General features: G+C 39.3%; 1 non-coding gene across 1 annotated transcript; it reads left to right on the plus strand.

Annotated features, from left to right (window-relative positions):
• Positions 1-3600: 3600 nt before the first annotated feature.
• LOC135277831 (U6 spliceosomal RNA) lies at positions 3601-3707 on the plus strand. Its single transcript, XR_010345414.1, has one exon. It is a non-coding gene; the product is annotated as a U6 spliceosomal RNA (small nuclear RNA).
• Positions 3708-20850: the final 17143 nt, after the last annotated feature.

Below are 20850 nucleotides of genomic sequence, written 5' to 3' on the forward strand. Positions count from 1 at the left end.
TCTCTAATCCAAAAAATTTAGTAAGCAATATTTTCCTGAATATTAACATAATTTTAGGATGCTGAAAGAGTTTATTCAACTGACCAAAATATTAAGCATTAAGCTAAAAAGCAAATTTACGAAGAAAAGAAAGATTTTATTTTTAAAAAGTATTCCTGGGCTGGGTGTGGTGGCTCACACCTATAATCCCAGCACTTTGGGAGGCCGAGGTGGGTGGATCACAAGGTCAAGAGATCGAGATCATCCTGGTCAACATGGTGAAACCCTGTCTCTACTAAAAATACAAAAATTAGCTGGGGATGGTGGCAAATGCCTGTAGTTCCAGCTACTCGGGAGGCTGAGGCAGGAGAATTGCTTGAACCCAGGAGACGGAGGTTGTGGTGAGCGGAGATTGAGCCATTGTACTCCAGCCTGGGTAACAAGAGTGAACCTCTGTCTAAAAAATAAATAAATAAATAATTCCTGAAAATGTTGAATTTGGATCTAAAGAGACTTTGAGAATGTCATGGTGATGAGGATTCTGATTGATTCTGGCTAACATTCCTTGATGATGGATTTCATCTCATCTTCACAGCATCCCCATGAGATATGTATGTATTATTAGCCCTGTTTATTGATAGCTAAATGGAGATTTATGAACATTAAGTAACTTGGACAAGGTCATGTAGTTAGAGCCAGAGTTATAACCTTAGGTCACCTGGCCTGATTCCAAACCTTGTGTTCTCAGTTGAGAGGAAATGTGTGGGCCACATTATTCCAGATAATTCTGACTTTCTCAGAAAATCTGCAGTTCACAGCATTGTTTCTTTCTTTTTTTTTAAAAAATGCAGGCACATCTTTTCAACAGACTCTAATCCTAAATTACAGTGCTGATGTTTTCCAGGAATTAGACAAATCATGAACAAAGTAAAGGTTTCTCTGCAGAGCATTCTACAAAACACAGGTAAGAGCAGACCCCTCCATGGCAAAACTTCTCTTTGCCCAAGTAGTTGTAGAGAATGTCTTGTTTGTTGTTCCCAGTAGGGAGGCCACTTTCCTGATGAGAGTGATTTGTTCAGAGAATACGTTTGGGAAGGGGTCACACATGTGAGGAGAGCAGCTGTGAACACTCATACAGCTCTTTGTTCCCTAACATTTTCTATATTCAGTTCATAATCCACTTGAGCAGTGGTGCCAGCTGGCAGGTTCAGCAGCTCATTTTCTTCTCATTTTCAGCAGGTCATCTAGTTTCTTTCCTAGGGTTCTTACTCCCATCTCACCTATTGATAAAAAGGCTTAGTGTAAAACACATCTCATCTTCCAGTCCATCAAAGCAGGACATGAATTTTTCCCAAATTCCAAATTACTATTGTAGTCCATTATACAACATATATATTTAAATGGAGACTGTGAACACACATAGAGAATGAAGGGCTGAAGTAACAAGTCCTCGCGCCTGGGAGATCTAGTCATTTACCCTCTTTGGCTTCTGTTCCCTCATTTATTTTGCAGATTCATTCAGGTTACTAATTCTAATGGGTTTTAAAGGATGCTGAATTCCTACCCCTAGTCCCTGTGAACATGACCCTATTTAGAAATATGAACAGGGCATGATGCCTCATGCCTGTAATCCCAGCACTTCGGGAGGCCAAGGTGGGCGGATCACTTGAGGTCAGGAGTTTGAGACCAACCTGACTAATGTGGTAAAACCCCATTTCTGCTAAAAATACAAAAATTGGCTGGGTGTGATGACGAGCACCTGTAATCCCTGCTACTCAGGAGGCTGAGGCAGCAGAATCGCTTGAACCCTAGAGGCAGAGGCTGCAGTGAGCCGAGATAGCACCATTGTTGTGCTCCAGCCTGGGTGACAGAGCAAGGCTCCATCTCAAAAAAAGAAAAAAGAAAGAAATAGCGTCTTTACAGATGTTCAAGTTAAGATGAGGTAGGTCATTACGGTGGGCCTTAATCCATTATGACTTATGTCCTGATTTTTAAAAGGGGGAGAAATGTGTATACAGACAGATACTAGTAAGGGGAGACAATGTAAAGGGACAGGGAGAAGGCTGTCTACAAGCCAAAGAATGCCTAAGACTGGGGGAACTTAGAAGAGGGGCATGGAATGGATCCTCCTTCACAGTCCTCAGAAGGTTCCAACCCACCAGATGCCTCCATTTCAGACTTTCAGCCTCCAGAACTGTTGAGAAGATACATTTCTGTTGTTTAAACCACCCATTTTCTTGTATTTTGTGATGGCACCCCTAGCAAATAATTGCACTAGACAGATGACTTTGAATTAAGCAAAAGGGAGGTTTTCCCAGGTGGGCACAAGCTAATCACATGTGCCATTTAAATGCATTTAAAAGAGTAGCCAAAGAGATAGTCAGAGCTATTCCAAGCATGAGAAAGTGTTGATGAGGCAGTGAAATGGAAAGGCCCCATGGCAAGTAACAGAGGGAAGCTTCTAGAAGGTAACAGCAATCCAGCTGAAGATAAGAAAAAAGTCATCTAACAACTGCAAGAAGCGATTCTGCCAACAACCTGAATGATTTTGGAAGTGGATTCTTTCCCAGACCCTCCAGATGTGGGAGTCCAGCCTGACAAGGATGCCCTGAGCCAGAGACCCCGGAAGAACCCATGCAGATTTATAAACTATAGAACTATGACATAATAAATGGGTATAGTTTTAAGCTGCTCTCTGGGGTAATTTGTTATGTAGCCATAGAAAATACACCCTAGCTGGCAAGTATTGAGTGCTTTCTTCACCAGTCACTATTCTAAGTGGTTTTTTCGGTTTTGTTTTGGTTTGGTTTTTTTTGAGATGGAATCTTGCTGTGTTGCCAGGCTGGAGTGCAGTGGCACAATCTCGGCTCACTGCAACCTCCACCTCCTTGGTTCAAGCAATTCTCCTGCCTCAGCCTCCCAAGTAGCTGGGACTACAGGTGTGTGCCACCACACCCAGCTAATTTTTTTTTTTTCTTTTTTAATTTTAGTAGAAACAGAGTTTCCCCACGTTGGCCAGGGTGGTCTTGATCTTCTGACCTCGTGATTCACCCGCCTCAGCCTCCCAAAGTGCTGGGATTACAAGCGTGAGCCACCTCACCTGGCCTATACTAAGTGTTTCACATTCAAAGAAAAAAACCCACAACTAAGTATTGCCATAGAACTATTGCTGTCCCAAAGCAATAAAGATAAATTCATAGCAGGGGAAATTATGTGACATCTGAGGAACAACAGACAGATGATAAACAGAACACCCTTCCAAAGAGAAGCAGAACCAGTACAACAGGCAGAATGGGAATTAAAAATAAACATAATAAATGTCTTTATAAAAATAAGGAAGAATGTGACGCATGAACAAGCAATTATGAAGAACCACTTGAAAATATTTTTAAAACGTAATTGTTGAAATACAAACATAGTAAATGGCAAAACAAATCATGCCTGATGGTCCAGTAAAAGCCTGGGGCACAATTTTGCAACCCTCTATGAGAATTCATTTCCAAGTACGTAGAAATTACTGTCAGAAGTTTTTGAAAGGCCAAAAAGAGACTCAAAAAATATCTTTAGAGGAATATAAACTGAATGTTTAAACAAGATAATCTTTTAAGAAGAGCGACTCTTGTACTCGCTTCGGCAGCACATATATTAAAATTGGAACGATACAGATAAGATTAGCATGGCCCCTGTGCAAGGATGACATGCAAATTCATGAAGCGTTCCATAATTTTTAAAAATTAAAAAAAAAACAAGAATAGCAACTTTTAAAATAGGAATTAAGAAGTACTATATCTAATTAATTCTTCATCCCCAAATATCCCACTGTATTACTGAGGCTAAATAAACCTATTAGGTATGTGAGGAAAACTTCCAGCAAAACTTTTAGCCTGGCCACAAACATGGTTCATCTGCACATCTGACTCCTGTGTAGACTTACAGTTACCTCTCCTTGGGAGCTGTAAACTTAAAATTACCTCTCCTCAGGAGCTAGTAAAGTCAAGAAGAGCAAATAGAATATCAGTCAGGCTGAAAGGCTGGCCCAAGTGGGGCTATTCACAGGCGAATGTTAAGCTTTGGCCAATTTCTAGCCTCTGCTTTCCTCCCTTTCTCACAGCTTGTCCCAGGACTAGCCCTGAGTGTCGACAGGAGGGATACAGCATCCCTACAGAGGGCCTAGCTCCTCCCTGTCCAATTTTCCCCTACTGGAAGGAGAGTCCAGCCAGGGTCCAAAACAGAGTGCCCTTAGTGCCCTGTCTTGTGCCACAGAGAACTGGACACAGAAGATGGAGAGCAGACATACAACTAAGGTCAAAAGCCAGGAGCTTGTTGGAAAGCAAGCCAGCTCAGCCGAAGGAGACCAAGGTACCGTGAACCCAAAATATCTGAGACAGGTCTCAGCAAATTTAGAAAGTTTATTTTACCAAGGTTAAGGACACACCCATGCTACAGCTTCAGGAGGTCCTGATGACATGTGCCCAAGGTGGTCGGGATACAACTTGTTTTTATACATTTAGGGAGATGTGAGACATCAATCGATATGTGTAAGATGTACATTGGTTCAGTCAGGTAAGGTGGGACAATTCAAAGTGGGTAGTGGTGGGGACCTTCCAGGTCACAGGTAGATAAGAGACAAAAGGCTGCATTCTTTTGAGTCCTTGCTCAGCCTTTCACTAAATACACAATTTAGTCTGGCTCAGTGAATCTGCATTTTTACATAAATAGGGCAGAAGAAACAGTCAGATATGCATTTGTCTCAGGTGAGCAGAGGGATGACTTTTTGTACTTGTGAAGATAGGCTATTGGCTAACATTCCAAGAGTGAAATTCAACACAACTGTTTTAGGGTAAAGTTCTTGAAGCCCACAAGGAATTTCCTTGTGGGCAAATTGTGAGGGAGATAAGGAACTCATATTTTTAGATATGTTATTTAGGAATTAAAATGGGAGACAAGTTTGCCTGACGTAGTTCCCAGTTTGACTTTTCCCTTGGCTTAGTGATTTGGGGTCCCAATATTTATTTTCCCCCTTCACAGTACAAAGTCCAAACGCAGGATATCAGTGAATTAGGAAAGCCATAATTAAAGTAACAGGTGAACCAAGTACGAGGTGGCTTGGAGAAGCTCCACCGACAACGGGCACCTATCTGGAACAGCCTTTTCTATAGACCGATGGGGCATTAGAGCATGAATGAGTGACTTGGACTTTTGTCCCCAAACTCCAGCGCAGTGGTCTGAATCCTACTACCACTGACAGACCTTTCTGGTATTAACTCCCAACCTGACTAGAAATGAAGGCTTTCTCTCATTCTTAGATTTTTCCATCGAGACAAAATGAACAGTATCTCTCATTCTTTGATTTTTCCATCGAGACACTCTACAAATTTCATTTGGAAGTCTAAGATCATCTGTTATACTCTTTGGACATCAAGCTCTGTCTGCTGCCACCTGAGTGGTTGGGACTTACCCGGTTCAAGCTGTGATTAGACCTCTTCATCCTGTTGCAGTTGAGTGAGACATGCGAAGGGTCAGAAATGTGACAAAACTTCCAAGAACAGGAGAGGGCATGTCACATTTATCACAAAGTCTGTGAATAAAAGTCTTTGTGTATCGTGTTCTGCATATAGACATTCTTGGGATCTCAAAGGTGGTCATTTAGATGAAATCAAAGTACAATTGACCTTCAAACAACATGGGTTTGAACTGTGTGTGTTCACTTATATGTGGTGCCTCTGCCATCCATGGGACAGCAAGAGCACTCTCTCCCCTTCCCCCACCTCAGCCCACTGAACATGAACACGATGAGGATGAAGGCCTTTGTGATGATACACTTCCACTTACTGAATAGAAAATGTATTTTCTCTTCCTTATGATTTTCTTAATAACATTTTCTTTTCTCTAACGTACTTTATTACAAGAATACAGTATTTAATATATATACCATTTAAAATGTATATTGATTGGCTATGTATGTTATCTGTAAGGTTTTTAGTCAACAGTAGGGTTTTGGGAAGTCAAAACTTATACTCAGATTTTCGCCTGCACAGGAGTTGGCGTCCCTAATCCCCACATTGTTCAAGGGTCAATTGTGCAAAAATTTTATCAGAGTTGATGGTCATAGATCTATGCTATAAGAAGATATTCATGAAGGATCTGAGCAAATCCGGGTATATAAGCTCCATAATAGATTATTAGGAGAAATTAGGGAATATTCTCCTAAAAGGAGAATTCCTAAAAGGAGAATATTCCCTAATTTCTCCTAACAATCTATTATAGATCTTATTATTAATTAGGAGAATTACAAGAGGTTGATGTCCTAAAGGACAACTGCATATGGATTTTTCCTTTTCGTGTGTATAACTAACTCCCTCAGTCAGTGCATATGGACTTTTGTTCACTTTTTGGAAGAAAGGATATATCTCAGCACCAATTTTCCGTTCCTAGGAGCACCTTTATTTCACTTAGGGGAGTTATTTCTCCCAGGGATAAACAGTCTTGGTAGCACTAAATGTGATCAGAGCTTTTGCCTTTCCCTAGCAAAGGAGTGTGTGATTTCATCTGGGACAATAGGAATTTCTCTTCTGGTACTTTGAATTGCCAGCAAGCTGAATTAAGACAAAGAAGACAACTTTTGAGCTTTTCATTCTAAAGAGAAGCCCAGAGTGGATCCTGCTGGCTAGATATCTGGAAGCTGTTCTAAGACCTGTCTTGGTTCTTTGGTTTTCTAACCTCCCATCCACTCTGAGAGTTACTACAAAACTCCCGCTGGTTCTTGTTAACTGCAACAAAAAGAATCTCGATTGATATGCCCTCTGCCAAGTAGCATATAGTTGTCATGGCTGACGTCTGCTCTTGCACTGACTTGGTTTGTGATTCTGAGAAACTTTATTAGCCTCACTGAGCCTTAGCATCATCACCTGTAGAATGAGAAACAAAACCCTCATTCCAGGTTGTTGATGGAATTAAGTGAGCATTTATATGAAAGCCTCCTAGCTTACCTAGAAAGAAAACCTGTGAATTTCCCTGTCAAAGTGGCTCATTAACAATGAAAAATTGGTAATTTGGCCAAAGATAACACGATGGAATGTCAGACAATCATTTAAAATCAGAGATTTTGTAAAGACAGTTATAGTTAGAGTTGGGCGCAGTGGCTCATGCCTGTAATCCTAGCACTTTGGGAGGCCGACGTGGGCAGATCACAAGATCAGGAGTTCGAGACCAACCTTACCAACATGGTGAAACTCCATCTCTACTAAAAAATACAAAAATTAGCCAGGCATGATGGTGCGCCCAGCTTCTAAGGAAACTGAGGCAGAACTCTGTTTAAAAAAAAGAAAGAAAGAAAGAAAGAAAGAAAGAAAGTTATACTTTATAGTCAAAATACATTTCCCCCTTATTGCTGTGCTTGACAGAGGTCAGGATTATATTTTCATGGGTATATTAATCCGGATGATACCTCTTCTTTGTTGACAATAAAGATAACAAACTTTCTTATATGAATATTTAAGAAAAGGGCTGGGCATAGTGGCTCTGGGAGATGAGGCAGGAGGATTGCTTGAGGTCAGGAGTTTGAAACCAGCCTGGGCAACAGAGTGAGACACTGTCGCTATAAAAAATTTAAAAAATTAGCCAAACATGGTGGTGCATATCTGCAGTCCCAGCTCCTTGGGAGGCTGAGTCAGGAGGATTGCATGAGCCCTGGAGTTCCAGGCTGCAGTGAACTATGATCACGCCACTGCACTCCAGCCTGGGTGATAGAGTGAGACCCTGTCGAAAGAAGAAAGGGAGGGAGGGAGGGAGGGAAGGATAGAAGGAAGAAAGGAAGGAAGGAAGGAAAGAAAGAAGGAAAAGAGAGAAAGAGAGAGAGAAAGAGAGAGAAAGGGAAGGAAGGAAGCACATCTCTGTTTGCAATGCTGCTTTACATAATTGTTACTTTTCCATCTGCAATCAGGAATAGACTATATCGGTTTACCAAAGAAAGAAATTCTTTTTGAGCACTCATATAACATAGAACTAGTCTTTTCTTGGAACAAGAAGAATCGTAACTGGAAGGTTGCACTGTCTCTGGCTTACCAATGCTTAGTTTGGGTTAATATGCTGCAGGAGCTTCAAATCATATATGAACTTTTGCTATTGACCAGGAAAGTAAGAAGCAAGTGGGCTTCTTTTGATCACTCTCCTAAAAGTGAAAATTTAAGAATTTTGCATTGATGTAACGGTAAATTTCTATTTTTATTATTTATTTATTTATTTATTTTTTTAAATTAAAAAAAAAGACGGGGTTTCACCATGTTGGCCAGGATGGTCTCGATCTCTTGACCTCGTGATCCGCCTGCCTCGGCCCCCCAAAGTGCTGGGATTGCAGGCTTGAGCCACCGCGCCTAGCCCAACGGTTAATTTTTAAAACAAAGAACAGTAAAATTATCCTCTAAAGGGACCCAGCTGTGTGCTAAATAACATAGAGCAGTGGGTCATGGAGCCTGGTTGTGCCCTGCTCCACCTCCGTTCCCACCCCATCAAGCAGGAGGAGAAGAGCACAGTACAAAACTTTCGCGTTCTTTCCCTGTAATCCACCTGGACTGCATGAGCACATTCGTTTATGAACATGTGTGCAAACTGAACAGTCCATAGGTCCTGGCCAAAGGAGAAAAATAGAAGAACCCAATCACTGCTTTAAGGCAACATTTTTCAAAGTGTCATGTGAGATTTATTCTGCAATCAAAGCATCTTGAAACTCTATTTTTTAAAAAGTGTGCCTGTGGGATTCACCTTGATCCAAGGAATCAGAATCCCTGCGAGTAAGACCTTAAGAGACTCTTCTGCTGAACTCAAGTTTAAGAAACACTGAGCTTCAGCTGGAAATGTTAAAGAGAAAAAAGAAAAAAAAGAAACACTGACCTGGGGACCTCAGAAATCTAATTCTTCGCCTTCTCCAATCTGCCATCTAGTCAAGAGAAAGCTAGAAGAAACAATGCATTTAGTAAATAATTGTAGATTCAGTGTTATGAGAGCCAAAATGAGAGAGAGTGCTGGATGGAAAGGGACGCACAAGAGAGTCTTTTTAATTGCAAAAATACATGGTTTCCCCCAATAACACATGTCTCACTTAGTCGTCATCACCTGGCCACTGGAATCCGTCACAGAACATTTTCCCCCATAAACAGTATTGATCAGCACAGTGATTTTTGAAATTTGAATTATCTATGAGCATTTTAAACATAAAAAGATACGGAGTCCTTCCTGAAAAGTCAGATTAGGAACAATTGGCTGTCACTGAGTAGTAGACACTCCGTTTAGATGCGTATCTGGAGTTCATTTTACATTATCCCCAACATTCTCTCTTCTACCCAACAGGATGAAAGTGCCAGTTGATATTTAACACTAAGATTATGCTGGTGTTTTTGTTGCTGTTTAATTAAGAAGAAAGTAAAAGATTATCATCCTAGGGGTTGTCATTCATTTGCCTCATGGCCCTGGCCCCTGGAAGCATTTGAATTTGGAAACTCTAGCAATGTTAAAGGAACCCCTAATCCCAGCCACCTGACCTCACAGTTTGCAAAATCTAGGCAGATGAGGTTGCTTTATCAGAAATGTAGGCTTTCCATTTTGTATAATTTTGCATATAAGCAGCATTCTTTATCAAAATTCTTGGAGAGCAATTTAGAGGAGACATTTGAATAATAAAATCATCTAGTTAACAGAGAAAAAAACTACCTCTAAAATTCTCCTCCAGCATGTTGAATAATCACTTAATTTTGGGGCAACAAAGCCAAGCCAATACTGACTGCACGAACAATAGAGTACTTCCTTTCAGATCAAGTAAGACACGCATACATAGGAAACTTTCAAAATAGAATTTTTGCAAACTGCTAGTGAAATAAGTTATGAAGTATACGTAACATTTTACATTTTATAAAATGACATTATAGTACTCCTTCCCATGTTCACGGCAACCCTGAAGAGGTTATATTATTATCTCATTGTGTAGCTCAGGGCTCTTCCATTTAGTAGTGAAGTGATTAATGTAAGATCAAATGGCTACTAACCAGCAAAGCTGGAGTCGGACACAGTTCTTTTGACATAAATGTGTTATTCTCTCCATTACAAAACGACCACATTCCATTATTTGCCTTTCACTATAATTTCAGAAATATATTCATAACAATAAAGCCAGAAGGGATATAGCACTGCAAATTATAGTAACCATCAGGAGAGAGCTCACATCCCAGGAACTCAGAACTTTATTTCACCCAAACAAAATAGAGAAATAAAAATATAACTGCTTTAAACAAATCTTCTTCCTGTTCAGGTTTTAAAAACAATGTTTTTGTTTTTTTGTTCTAGATGATTATTCAAGATATTTACTAGAGTCAATGAAAGGTCATGGAAATACTTACATTATAGTCAAGTTCATTGAAAATTTCAACAAGGAAGTGTGTATAGACACAGCCAATTAAAGCTGAAAGAGATTCTAAAATTGTGTAACCTGATTCTCTTATTTCTTTTTTTTTTTTTTTTTTTTTTTTTTTTTTGAGACAGAGTTTCACTCTTATTACCCAGGCTGGAGTGCAATGGCGCGAGCTCGGCTCACCGCAACCTCCGCCTCCCAGGTTCAGGCAATTCTCCTGCCTCAGCCTCCTGAGTAGCTGGGATTACAGGCACGCACCACCGTGCCCAGCTAATTTTTTGTATTTTTAGTAGAGACGGGGTTTCACCATGTTGACCAGGATGGTCTCGATCTCTTGACCTCGTGATCCGCCCGCCTCGGCCTCCCAAAGTGCTGGGATTACAGGCGTGAGCCACAGTGCCCGGCGATTCTCTTATTTCTAATGAGGATGCAGAGACCAGAAAAATGGTACTACTTCTAAAGCTGGCATGTAAACCACAATCTCCAAAACCCTAAGAGTGTACATTTCTCATAAAATTTATTTCTGAATTCATCCTTTTTGTTCATATTGTAGTTGTGATCTTTTTCCCCTTCAAATTTTCTGTTTGGGAAGCTATTTCTTCTGTAATAATTAGTCTGTTAGAGTTTCTTTCTTTTCTGGTGTTCATCTTTGTATAAAGAGTTATCGTTAACTAATACATAGTATTTAGTGGCAGTGAAACCACCACTTAAACCAAAAATTAAGGCCTTGTCCATAATATGCTACAAATAAACATACAGTCTTCTCCATCCAGTCTCTCCTTACCACTTCATATGCAATCTCTCCTTATGCTGAATCTTATAATTCAGTCTTGTTTTCCTCTATATATGGGTTTATTGCATCTGTGTGTGCTCCTAAAAAGTTTGCGTGTGTGTCTGGAAATAAACCATTGGATTAAGAATACTTACTCTTTAGTTTCTGTTTTTTGTTTTGTTTTGCTCATTTCTTTTCTTCTTCTCACATCTTAATAATGACATCCAAGCAGTAATTAACTTTTTGCTTTTCTCTCTAGCAACTCTTTTTTTCACAAACTTGATTTCCTCAGGGTTCAAACTCCAGAAACTTCACCTGTCACCTGGATTCTGATGATGCTGTGGTAGATTTCTAATCTCTACCCACCTCTAATCACATCATCTTAATTGCTCATGTACTTGGACATTGTTCTTTGAATTCGCAATTTTTAAAGTTAGCAATTACATAAGCAGAATATGCATGTACAAAAAAAGAAATAAAGTTACTAAATATATACTATAAAGAAATCAAGTTCTGGCTAGGAAAAGGTAAATAGCAGAGATAATATTTAAGTTGGAGAAGAGCCACCATTCCAGGCACAGATAACAGAAATCTGGACTTTTACATGACAGACAATTATTTTTACCTTATCTAAGCTACTGTTACTTGAGGTCTTTCTATTACTTATCTCTGAACCTAATTAAAGCTTAAACATCGGTTTCTTTGGGCCATAAAATAACAATCGCTAGTATGAACTGCTTATTTATTAGTTTCCAAGACAGGTGTGAAGAACCAAACATCTATTACCACATTTAATCTTCACACAAGTCTCTGAGTTGATTGCCACCAGCACTCTCATTTTAGACAAAACTTTTTTTTTTTAAAGCACCTGCTTCAGGGTCCTAGAGTCAGAAAGTGATTAAGCTGGGATTCTACTCTTAACCACATCTCCATTATTCTTTCTCTCACAGGGACTTCATAACAACATTTGGACTGCTATGTTATTAAATTACAAACCACTAATCTGTTAGATAAACCAACATTCTAAAAAGACTTTCTAATTACTTTGTTTTAGTTACTGAAGGAGACAGTGAAAAGAACAAAGATCTTTTCACTCAGGGCCCAGATCCAGCCGTAGCAGGGTTTTCTTTCCCTTACCTACTGAATTTATAAAAGGTTCAGGCCTGAGAACTTTTTGTAACTGGTCCTTCAGATGTAAATAGCAGTGTTTACTGTATCACATAAAGATGCTGAGAGGATTTGTTTTATGGTTCAGAGAAGTATTGAAGCACAACTTTTCAATACTTAAGATAATTTTTACAAGTGAGGAATTGCTTTTGTCTGTTTGCACTGTGACCTGACTACAGTGGCCTAAAAATTAGGGCTGTTTACTATTAGACGGCAAAAAGGAACTCATCTCAGCTGAATCAGGCCCCTTTAAGGAGATTTCCAGGAAGCCCCATTCAAAGACATTCCTCATACATCTTAATGATTGTCCACCTATAAATACAAGGAAAGTTTAGAAATGCAGCTTGGTATATGGCCATCATTAGCTTGGTACATGGCTGTCCCAAATACAATCTGTTGCTAAGGTAGAGAAGGAGAGACAGGGAAGGCAACCAGCAGCCTCAGCCAAAGGACTAACCACCACGGGTAGAGCACACAGACCCTTCACTGTTGACTCTGCTTACCCCTAACTCTAGACATTCACAGGGAGTGTGGATGGTTTCAACCAACATGCACCATAACACGCTTTTCTCTTCTGAAGGTCAGCATATCAGGCAGAGAATAAGAGAGCAAAGACCCTGGAAGATACTAGGATGTCTGCTTCCAGTTTAGGAGATGATGGCTCCTTTATTCTTCTAGTTGGACTTCTTTTGAGTATTAATCGAGGTAACAGTTTTGTTATTAGAAAAGGGAAATTTTTCACCTTGGTTCTGATGCTGTGCTGAAAACCTGAAATTTTAATTCTTTTTATATGTCCCTATTAAAAGCAACACAAAGAAAATACATTGCATGTAAATCCTTTTATTTTTCATCTGAAAATAACATCAGTTATTGCATCACCTGAAAAGAAGTAATCTCTTCCTGTTAATCAATGTCATTGCCTTTGAATATTCAGTTCCTGTCAACACAGAATTTGAAACTTCAAATTGAGTAGTATTAGTTAATGATTTTTAGGACTACTAAATGACTTTCTGTAACCTGTCATCTGGGGAAATAGAAACAAAGGGATCTTTCCAGTAATTGCAGTTATTGGAATTATTTAACATATGCTTAGAATTTTAAAAATGTAAATATGTTCATATATGATAATATGCAAATTTAGATGATTAACATGATGCAGTTGCATCAATAATATGGGATTATAATTAACTTTTGTAAGCCTTAATGCCATTAGTTTAGATAAATTTAAAATCCCTCTAAAAGTCAAGCCTTCCTGGATTATAAATTGTTCTATTATAAAGACACATGCACACATATGTTCATTGCAGCACTGTTTACAATAACAAAGACTTGGAACCAACCCAAATGCCCATCAGTGATAGACTGGGTAAAGAAAATGTGGCACATATACACTATGGAATATTAGGCAGCTATAAAAAGGATGAATTCATGTCCTTTGCAGGAACATGGATGAATCTGGAAACCATCATTCTCGGCAAACTGACACAAGAACAGAAAACCAAACACTGCATGTTCTTACTCACAAGTGGTGTTGAACAATGAGAACATATGGACACAGGGAGGGGAACATCACACACTGGGATCTGTTAGGGGACAGGGGGCTAGGGGAGGGATAGCAGGGTGTGGGGAGATTGAAGAAGGGTAACATTAGGAGAAATACCTAATGTAGGTGAAGGGGGACTGAAGGCAGCAAACCGCCATGGCCTGTGTGTACCTATGTAACAATCCTGCAAGATCAGTACATGTATCCCAGAACTTAAACTAAAATTTAAAAAAATAAATTACAGAACTTATTATCAAAAAAAAAAAAGAAGTCAAGCCTTCCTTACATTTGGCTATCAATCAAGCACTTCCCTCTGGGTTCTTCATCTTGGAAACAGACATCAGTTTTCTCCCAGGTATCCAAGCCAGAGCATGTTAACGATAAACCAAATTCTGTAAGATATTTAAAGAGGCTTACTCTGAGCCAATATGAGTGACCATGCCCTAGGGTACAGTCTCACGATATCCTGAAAAAGTATAACCAAGGCAGTCAGGTTACAGTTTTGCTTTGTGCATTTTAGGAAGACAAGAATTGTAAGTAAATTTATTAATCAACACATGGAGGGTATACATGGATTTAGCCTAAAGAGGCAAGATATGTTGAAGTGAGGAGGTGGGAGGAGAGGTGAGGTGTGGGTAAGGGGGCTCACAGGTCAAAATCAAAGATTTTCTAATTGGCAATTGATTGAAAGAGTTAAGCTTTGTCTAAAGATTTGAAGTCTGTAGAAGGAAATGTTTGAGTTAAGATAAGAGGAGGGTGTAGAGACCAAGGTTCTAATAAGATGATAATGTACATGAAGACTCCAGATAGCAGCCTTCAGCAAGAATAGGTGATAAATGTCACTCTTCAGACTTTAAAGGTGTCAGACTCTCATTTGACCTCTCCTAGATCCAGGAAAGACCTAGAAAGGGAAGTTCTGGCTGCATTAATGAAGATTCTTTACAGATGCTGGTTTCCTCCACAAGACATGGCTTTGCAGGCCATTTCAAAATATGTCAAAGAAATATATTTAGAGGTAAAATATTTTTATTTCCTTCAGGGTGTGCTATCTGTCATGTGATGCTATACCAGAGTCAGGTTGAAATTTAATATCTTATTGACACAAATAAGATTGACAAAAATAAGCCTGTCACTCTAATCTTATCCCTGTCACACCCTTATACACATCCTTGCTGCAACCGCACTGAACAACTAATTACTCCCTATGTGTGTCATGCTGTTTACTACCTCCATGACATCTCAGTCCGTTCCCTCTAACCCCCCCCGGAATCCCTTCCATTCTCTTCCTCAATGCTTTAGCATCTTCATCTTGTCCTTCCAAACTGCCCAAGTGCTACTCTTCAAAGACACCCTCTTTTCCTATCTGTGTCATTTAACTGCCCAGCCTCTGTGCTCTTAAATCATCCCTCATGCCTCTGGAAACAAGTCACTCTACTTGACCACTTGAAACTCCTTCATCTACTTGGGTCTCACCACTAATAAAGAAAGAGCTCCTGCAGGACAGGAGCTATTTTTTCTCTCTTCTGTATTCCTAGAGCCCAGCAGAGTGTCTGTCATAGGGTGGATGCTGAATAAAACTTTGGTAAGCAACATAAGGAAAGAATCACAGAGTTTGGAATATTAAGCAGTATCAGTTTCTGCAAGTACCCACAATCGCATACTAAAAACAGCCTCTGCCGTGCCGCATCCCAGCCGCCTTTCACCCATCTCTTACTGTTTGAGACTACCACTGATGGTGAAGAGCACAACCTCAGTCTCAACAAGTCTACTGGGGAAAAAAATGAAGCACCTTTTTTTAACATTTGGATTGCATTTAAAACACAGAAGAGCTTGAACAGGAATGGAAATTACCCAACACAAGTGCTGCTCCTCCCCTTCTCACATTTACGGCAGACATAACTATCTGATGGGAGCACTCTATCCTCGGATCTCAGAACCATTTTCCTATCAGCCCATTAGACAGCCGAGACTAATCAGTCAGCATGTGCTTGCTCTCCCTGAACTACATTGACAGGTATGTGTGACATAGAAACATGAAACTATTGGAGGGGAGATGGGAGCAGGTTAGCACATGGGTCCCTCTAGACTGGGATAGTGGCAAGTGTCCCTTCCATCTTCAGAATCCGTCTTCTGTTCCTTCTGGGAAAGGTTCTTGCCCACTCCAAACACGGGGCTTGAATGGATGCTGCCTTTTCTCATAGGCAAGAGTGGGCACCAGTCTAAAGGTGACTTAATTATAATTCTTTTCTGCGATTTTAAAACTCAACACTGTTAGTGTCACTATCAGTGTTGAGTTTTAAAATAGCAGAGGCAAAGTGAAATGGGTATGATTTACTAGTAGTATTAGGTTGGTGCAAAAGTAATGTGGTTTTTTACCGTTACTTTTAGTGGCAAAACCGCAATTACTTTATCACCAACCTAATATAATCAAGTCATTGTGTAGTCGTATCACTGAGGAGATTATAGCAGTATAATCAACGAGAGAGAGGCTCAGGAGCCGTTGGTCCCCATTTTCACCTCCACGCTGACAAATGCATCTGCCATAGGAGAGAAACCAGGTGCAATAAAGAGCAAGTCTTGAAGGTTATTAGTGATCAAGACCCTAAGCCCCAATCAGGCATCCCATGTCAGCTCTTCCCACGGATAGTGGCATGCCCTAAAATCTTTCCAATATGTCTCTGCTGACCTTAAACTCCTTCAAGTTGGTTGTCTGTCACTTGTAACCCAAATAATTCTGACTAATTCAGAACTGTAATATCTAGGATCTTAATATTAATAGAATTTCGCAAGACTTAGCCAAGCATTTGTGGCTTTTAAGGTGTTATGAGAAGTGTTGTAAAACATTGGCAAACAACATAATCGACTCTTTACTGCCATAAGCTATAGAACAGTGACTGATATGTTAATATTTTTACATTTGATTATTACAAAGCTCTTTTATCTTTTCTGGGAAGCACTAGAGTCCACTTCTGTCCTATCACTAATCAGTCATGCAGTCATTAGCCCAGCCAGTCTTCAGCCATGCATGGTTTTAAAGCAAGCACAAGGCTTCCATGTACAAGCTTTTGAAAATATTTGGCAAACATCAGTTTAATATTGTTAGAATATTTGAATAAGAAAAAGATAAACATTCCAGCAGAAAACAAACAAAAGATGTGAACAGGCGATTCATAAAAAGACATAAAGTTAATAGAGCCTTGAAATAACCCTAACCACATACATCACCAAAGACATAAAAGTTAATACACTGAGGTATAATTTGCTGACTTCCACATCACCAAGACTTAAAAGATACATAATTTGTAATACTGTTGAAGGCATTTGGGATCCAGAATTCTTATACCTTGATCTTACAAGATTTCTACAGGCAATGTGAAAAGGCACAGTAATATCATATTGTGTATTATACCCTTTAGCCCAGCTATCCCACTATGGGCAATTTATCCTAGGGAAATATCAAAAAAAGTGTGCAAAGATGTCTGTACAAGTTCTGAACATGGAAGTGTGTCATGGCAGCGTTTATCATGTATAAAATAGGAACTACCTAAATTTCCATCAATCAGGTATTGGCAAAATACAAGATCATAATGAATCCAATCAGTAGACCATTACACAATTTTATCAAAGGGAAGACTTAGAGCTACATGCCTACAATAGTAGCAACCCTAGAAAAGTGTTTGGTGCTGAGTATGTGCTCAATAAATAGTAGTTAAATGAGTGAATCGTTTTTTTAAAGGTGTCAGCTATTATAATACATTAAAATATTAAGAGTTAAAACATGATCCTATTTCTCTAAAACAAAAATGAGTTGTTTGTATACATGCACAAACATGTTAGGATAAGATATGTAAGGTTTTGTAGTGGTTATGTTCTAGAGGTTTGTCAGGGAAACTTTCATGTTCCATTTAATATACTTCTGTACTTTTTGTTTGCTTCTTTTTACAGTGAGTATGTGTTGCTCTTATTTATGAATTTGTTAATTGAATAACGAATATATTAATACAGTCTTACTTTTTAAATATTACGCTATATAATAGAATTGTGCTGTCTTGACCAACCTCCAATTATAGTCCCTTTTCCAGAAATAAGACTATTGATAGCATATTCTTCTAGACTTTTTCTGCATGTTTAACCACACTGGTTTAGGTTTACTGGGTGCTGTTTTTCCCCTTAAATTATATCATACTGTATGTGTTACTCAACTACTTTCTGGTTTTATTTAACAGTATGTCGTAGGAGTCTTTATATGTAAGACATAGAGGTATATCTTACTCTCTTTAACTAAAGCGTAATATTCAATACCATAGTTGTACTCTAAAATTATGTAACCATTATTTTGTTGATAGAAATTTAGATATTTGGCATTGTTTTGTTTTTCAAACTTGGCCTAATTAAAACATTGGTACAATTAAAATTTTTGAATAAGACTTTTTACACACATTTCCTAGCTGTCCTTCCTTCCTTCCTTCCTTCCTTCCTTCCTTCCTTCCTTCCTTCCTTCCTTCCTTCCTTCCTTTCTTTCTTTCTTTCTTTCTTTCTTTCTTTCAGATGGAGTCTCGCTCTGTCGCTCAGGCTGGAGTGCAATGGTGCGATCTTGGCTCACTGCAACCTCTGCCTCCTGGGTTCAAGCGATTTTGCTGCCTCAGCCTCCTGAGTAGCTGGGACTACAGGCATGGGCCACCACACCCGGCTAATTTTTTGTATTTTTAGTAGAGACGCAGTTTCACCGTGTTAGCCAGGATGGTCTCAATCTCCTGATCCTCTGTGATCAGGTGATCTCAATCAGGTGATCAGATTATCTCAATCTCGTGATCTGCCTGCCTCGGCCTCTGAAAGTGCTGGGATTACAGGTGCCAGCCACCATGCCTGGCCTGCCTAGCTGTTCTTTAACTAGATATCTGGAAATTGAATTGCTTAGTTAATATAAAACCCATTAAAATTCTTCATAATTATAAATAGGCACTGCCCAAATGCATGTCAAAACAACTCCACACTTACACCGACAGTATGTATGTTCTATACCCTGCTGTGATACACATAGGTTATTTTTTCTGATCCTCTCTCTTCCTTCACCCTCCTCCCTCATGTAGGACCCAGTATGTGTTGTTCCCCTCTATGTGTCCATGTGTTCTAATTATTTATCCCCCACTTATAAGTACAAACATGGTGTTTTGTTTTGTTCCTGCCTTAGTTTGCTAAGGATAATGGCCTCCAGCTCCATTCATGTTCCTGTAAAGGACCTGATCTCATTCTTTTTTATGGCTGCATAGTATTCCATGGTGTATATGTACTAGATTTTCTTAATCCAGTCTACCACTGATGGACATTTAGGTTGATTTCATATCTTTGCTATTGTGACAAGTGTTGCATTGAGCATGTGCCTGCATGTATCTTCACAATGGAATGATCATACTCCTTTGAGTATATATCCAGTAATGGGATTGTTGGGTCAAATGGTAGTTCTGTTTTTAGCTCTTTGAGGGATCACCATACTGTTTTCCACTATGGTGGAACTAGTTTACATTCCCACCAGCAGTGCATAAGTGTTCCCTTTTCTCCGCAATGTCATCAGCATCTGTTATTTTTGACTTTTTAGTAGTAGTCATTCTGACTGGTGTGAGATGGTATCTCATTGTGGTTTTGATTTACATTTCTCTAATGATCAGTGGTATTGAGCTTTTTCATAGACTGTTGGCTGCACGAATGTCTTCTTTTGAAAAGTGTCTGTTCATGTCCTTTCACCAGCATTCGTAGCGGTGGCAGCACAGCATGGGAATGTTCCCCTCACCAGGTGTCTGTGTATACGTTCTCATCAGTGGTGGTGTTAGCACAGGTGTGGGATGCTGGTGGATGGAGGTGGGTCAGCTGTTCTCTGTGCCTAGTTTTGTACTGTGGCAATGTCAGCACAGGGATGGGTCACTGGCAGGGAGAGGTTGAGGTTGACAAATTCAAAGCCACTTGGCCAGTGACCTGTTTTTGTATAACCCGAGAGCTACAAAGAGCTATTATGTTTTTAAAGGGTTGTAGAGAAATAGCAGCAGTGAAAAAGGAGAAAGGAGGGGGAAGGAGGAGGAGGAGGAGGAGGAGGAAGAAGGATATGCAACAGAGACAGCAAGTAGCCTACAAAGCCTACAATATTTACTATTTGCCCATTAGAAAAAGTTTGACAACCCCTGCTATAGATTGTGCTCTAACATACCAATATTCTTCATCAAGTTTAAATAATTAGATAATTTCTAGTTTTCTAATTTTTTTTATAGTTTAACGTATTTTAATAGCAAACTTACAGGAACAGCACAGAAGACAGACAACATTAAAAACATCTACTTGCATATAAGACAACCAATTGCTTTTAAAATCAGGAATGACTGTTAAATTTTATCAAATGATTTTACACCATCTATTGAAATGATCGTATGATTTATTTCTTTTAGTCTGTGAGTGTAGAGAATTATTATATTAATAGATTTTCTGATGTTGAAGCATTCTTGATTTTCCATGATAAATTGTATTTGATTACAGTTTGAAGATTTTCTGTTGGATTTGAGTGATGTCTGTGTGGCTAATCTAATGGCCAACTCTCATTACTCATAGTAGGTGATGTATCGGTGGTATTTGGCATGATACATCACTCCTTCCTCCTTGGAACACTTTCTTTACTTTCAGGACAGAATAGGTTTATCATTTTTCTATTACTTAATTCCTTTCTTCTTGCTCACATTTATTCATTCCAAGGTTAAATCCTAGGAAATGTTCCTTTTTCTACCCTCATTCTCTCTCTTGGTAATCCCAATTCTCTCATGGCTTTGAATTCCACATGTAGACTGATGATTTAAAGACATATTCAGTGTGGACAAGCACCATGACTCACGCCTGTAATCCCAGCACTTTGAGAGGCCAAGGCAGGTAGATCACTTGAGGATAGGAAACCCCATCTCTACTAAAAATACAAAAGTTAGCCAGGCGTGGTAGTACCAGCCTGTAGAACCA

Source organism: Aotus nancymaae, unplaced genomic scaffold, assembly GCF_030222135.1.
Source record: "Aotus nancymaae isolate 86718 unplaced genomic scaffold, 86718_ANA_hifiasm-v0.15.2.pri h1tg000033l, whole genome shotgun sequence".
In the NCBI taxonomy this organism is placed as follows: domain Eukaryota; kingdom Metazoa; phylum Chordata; class Mammalia; order Primates; family Aotidae; genus Aotus; species Aotus nancymaae.